At 40.0% G+C, this 4,944-nt stretch overlaps 1 long non-coding RNA gene across 1 annotated transcript; it reads left to right on the top strand.

Annotated features, from left to right (window-relative positions):
• The first annotated feature begins 1,439 nt into the window (after positions 1–1,439).
• On the top strand, positions 1,440–4,483 carry LOC308535689. The gene is made up of 3 exons (XR_013997289.1): positions 1,440–1,948; positions 3,073–3,126; positions 3,809–4,483. It is a non-coding gene; the product is annotated as an uncharacterized lncRNA (long non-coding RNA).
• The last annotated feature ends 461 nt before the right edge of the window (positions 4,484–4,944 follow it).

The raw sequence follows: 4,944 nt of genomic DNA, 5'->3' as shown, positions 1-4,944 counted from the left end.
GTTCAAAATAGAAACAATTACCAATATTAAAATGTCCAATGACATATTTCAGAGAGCTACAACAAATATCACAAAAATTTATATGGAAGTAAAAAAAAAAAAACAGAAAAAAATAAAAAACGCAACACACACACACAAATACATACAGACACACAAAAACAAAACAAACAAAATAAAACCAAACCAATAGACATAGTGATCTTGAGAAGAAGAAAAAAGTTGGAGGAGTCATGCTACCTGATAACAAACTGTACTCCAAGGCCATAATAATATATATATATATAGCATGATAATGGCATAAAACAGATATAAAGATCATTGGAACAGAATTAAAAGCCCAGAAATAAACACATACATTTATGATCAATTAATATTTGTCAAAGGACACAAGAACATACAATGTGGTAAAGATAGTACACTAAATAAATGTTATTGGGAAAATTGGACAGATATGTAGAAAAATGAATGCAGACTACATTACACCATATTGAAGAATAAATTCAGAATAAATTAAAGACTTGAAAGTGAGATTGAAACCATAAAAATCCTAGAAGAAATAAAGACAATAAATTTTCATAGCCATATTTTTTATTCTGATATATCTATTTGGGCAAGGGTAGCAAAAGAAAAACTAAACAAATGGGACTACATCAAACTAAAAAGTTATTGCACAGCAAAGGAAACCATCAACAAAATGAAAACACAACCCACTGAATGGGAGAACATATTTGCCAATGATACATCTGATAAGGGCTTAATATCCAAAATTTATGAAGAACTTATAAAACTCAACATCATAAAAAATTAAACAGTCCAATTTAAAAATGAACAAAGGACCTAAATAGACTCTTTCCAACGAGGACCTGCAGATGACCATTACACAAATAAAAAGATGCTGAGCATCACCAATCATCACAGAAATAGAAATTAAAATCACAGTGAGGTATCACCTGACATCTGTCAGAATGGCTATCACCAATAAGTCAATAAACATCAAGTGCTGGTGAAGTTGTGGAGAAAAGGGAACCCTCATGTACTCTGGATGGAAATGCAGATTGGTGCAACCACTGTGGAAATAAGTATGAAGTTACCTCAAAAATTAAAAATAGAACTGCTTTATGACCTAACATTTCCACTTCTGAGAATATAACTGCAGAAACCTGAAACAATGATCTGAAAGGATATATGCAGCCCTATGTTCATTGCAGCATTATTTACAATAGCGAAGATTTCACAGCAGCCCAAGGCCCCAGCAGCAGATGAGTGGAGAAACAGCTGTGGTACATTAACACAACGGAATACTACTCACCCACACACACAAAAAGGAAATAAAGGAAATCTTACCTTTTGCAACAGCATGGATGGAGCTGGTGAGTATTATGCTAAGTGAAGTGAAGTAAACCAGTCAGAGAAATACAAGTTCCTTATGGTTTCACTTATATGTGCAATCTAATGAACAGAATAAACTACCATCAAAATAGAAACAGGCTCATAGATATAGAAAACAGACTGACAACTGTCAGGGGGAAGGGAGGTTGGGGGACTAGGGGGAAAAGGTGAAGGGACTAAGCAAAGAAAAAAACTCATAGACACAGACAGCAGTTTGGTGATTATCAGAAAGGGGTGTGGGTAGAAGAGGGTTTAGAAATGATAAATAGTGATGGAAGGAGACCTGACCTGGGGGCAGGGGGGAGGGCGGTGAGACACATAATTCAACATTCAGATGATGTATTATATAGAACTGCATACCTGAAAGCTACATGATTTCATTACCAATCTCACCCCAATAAATTCAATTTAGAAAAATAGGACATTGTGACACATGTTACAATCTGGATGGACCCTGAAGACATGATGCTCAGTGAAATAAGCCAGTCACAAAAGGAAAAACACTGTGTGATTCCACTCACCTGAGGAACCTAGAGCCGTCAGAGTCATAGAGACAGAGGTAAGATGGAGAGGACCAGGGATAGGGGAGTGGATGCAGAATTGTTGTTTAGTGTGGACAGAGCTTCAGTTGGAGATGACAACAGTGATGGAGATGATGGTGGTGACGGCAGCACAACAATATGAATGTACTTAACACCACTGGACTGTGCCCTGAAAAATAGTTAAAATGGTAAATTTCATTGTGTATATTTTACTGTGATAAAGATACACAAAACAATAAATAAATAGAAGGCACTGTCCTGGGTGCGGGAGAATCAGGTAGAGCTGTTCTCTGTCTGCCCTACATGGGTGGTTGGGTCACTGTCAATATCCTGGTTGTGAGATTTTTATAAGATATTATTGAAGGAAACCAGGTCAGATTATGTGGGCCACCTCTGCATTATCTCTTACAAATAATGTGAAACTACAATTATATTTTTAAAAGGTTAAAAAGTAAAAGGGGTGACCCAGATTTGGTTGTCTTGCCCCAGATAATCTGGTCCAGCAGGTCCAGTTGGGATCTGGGCTGAATATAAGGAACTGCCCACAGGAACTGGTAGTCATTGGGATTGAGGGCCACCATCCAGACCAGTGACCTCCAGAGCTACATTCTCATCCCATCACGGAGCTTCCACAGCCTTTAATACATCTGCTGTGTCACAGCCGCTTCCAAGGTGATCACTCGGGGGAACAGCTCCTTCACTGTACCACCTGGTTTCTTAAAGGAGCGTCAAACCTTTTAACCATCTCACAAAACACAACACAAGGCAGTGCAATCCTCCCACAGTTACCCTCTGATTTATTAAACGACACCCACCAAGTGACAAGGATGGGCCTTTTGTGCCATTCCAGGAACTCTGGGCCAGGGTCTCGTCGACAGAGCAGATTCACTTCTCGGTGTCTTGGTTGGGTCCTGGGCACAGGGCCCAGGAGTGACGCTACCCAAGGACAAGGATGAAGGAAGGCAGCATTGTCATTGCAAGCATATGCCTTTTAATCAACTACCGATCTCAACTGCAGAAAAGATACCTATACTCTGCTAAAGTTCAGGAAGGATAAATAATTTTTCTCTTTGTAGTCGACAGAGTGGTACTCACAATTAAGGTAAAAATAATATGTTGTTCATATGCTCTCTCCTTCCAGAGATGGCTCCAATTTACCTGTCAACTTGATTGTGAGATGGAACAAGTAATCCCGGTGAGTGAAATCAACACATCCCATTTTTAGGGGGTTAACCGAAGATGAGAGAGGAAACATCACTCATCAAAGGTCTGACACCTTACTCTGTCGTCCAGTCGGGGAGGTTCTAATTGTTCATCAAAGACTGTATCATTAGGGTAATTATGTGGGCTGTCATGAAGGACTTTTCACTGTCTGCACCCAATAATATCTTGCTCCTTGTGGTCCATGATGTGGGCCAGGGAGCCACCAAAGCTTGTCCTCTCCACACCGTGATTCAGGGCTCCAGGGACACTCAGGCTTGTGGATTCAGCTGGCAGTGAGCACAAACCAATGGTGCAGAGGTCAGACAGACGAGTGGTGTAAGGAAGGCCTGGGAGCAGACACTCATGGCTGTCCTTGCCTCTGGTCAGACCTGACTCACATAGTAAGAGAGTAACAAAAGCAGAACAGCATAAACTCCTTGCATCCTGGTACATAGGACAGAACACTCACCCTCTTATTGCTGTACATGTGCAGCCAGCCAACTCAGTCACCTTCTTCAGGAAGAACATCCAGAGAGAACAACAAAGTATCTCATGCCAAGCCACGTAGAACTTCAAAGTACTGAGAGTGAAAAAACCACTGTCTATGCATTTCTAGAGAAAGACTACTTGCTGTCCAGACCCATTTTCTTGATTTTTTTTCTTCTTCTCAAAAGAATAGAACACATCATTCTGGAGCCAACAAGATGGAGCAGGTCAATGGCTAGCTGTCCACCCAATGATGACAACCACGGTCACAGACAGAAGAGAAACTGCAGACTCCAGAGAGAAAACAGCAGTGGGCTGACTGGGGATAGAAGTGAGAACTTGACGAGTGACCAGTGAAATGCAGACACCATAACTAAAACAAAACAAATCAGGATACACATGTAATAAATAGTATCATCTTGCCCTGGGAGGTGTGCTCAGTGGTTGAGCATTGATCTATGAACCAGGAGTAACGTTATGCATGGCATCCCCATCAGGGCACATACCCTGGTTGTGGACTCCATCCCCAGTAGGAGGCGTGTAGGATGCAGCTGATGAATGATTCTTTCTCATCATTGACGTTATTATCTTTCTCTCCCTCTCCGTTCCTCTCTGAAATCAATACAAACTACATTTAAATTAAATAAATAAATAAATAGCATCACCTCAATAAGGTATCTGGATACATAAATTTACATAAGGCAAAAGGAAATACTTTGAAATGTTGAAAGTGGTTAACCTTGGTTAGTGGAGAGAAGTGGTTTCTTTTACCTCATACTATTCTTTGTAAATTTCTACTAATGATCCGGTATTATTGTGATAATGAGAAAAAGTCTTCTAAAATAAACATTTAAGTAACTCTTTTTTTGTTTGTTTGAAATGCATTTTGCATCTATGTTCAGTGACCATCCACTTATCTTTGAGAAACTTAAAAAGTGCTTTGGGTGTGAAATATTCTTTAAAATTCATTTTAACAGCTCCTGAATGAGAACACTGGGCTTTGGAGATGCTGGGTCTGCTTGGAAAAAATAATGGGGCAGGGGCTGGGGACAGGGCAGGGGATGGGGCAGGTAAGGTACCCTGAATAGAGGCTCCTTGGCAGTATGCCTCAGGGTCCACAGCTCAGGGTGTATTTGAAGAATTCCTCACTGGAAGGCTGATATCTACAGTAACGATTCAGATTTGATAAACTTTAGACATGAGCCATAGCTAATTTTCTTTTTAAAACGTGTTTTGCTGTTCTAATTGAAAAATCCTATCTAATAATAGACAAACATGGTAATTAACCATACCTTCGCTACTATCGCTATTGGCTGATCAGCAC

Source organism: Myotis nattereri (genome assembly GCF_964212035.1).
Source record: "Myotis nattereri genome assembly, chromosome: 21".
Lineage (NCBI taxonomy): Eukaryota > Metazoa > Chordata > Mammalia > Chiroptera > Vespertilionidae > Myotis > Myotis nattereri.
The sequence above is the reverse complement of the archived record's forward strand: the minus strand, read 5'-3'. Positions and strand labels throughout refer to the sequence as shown.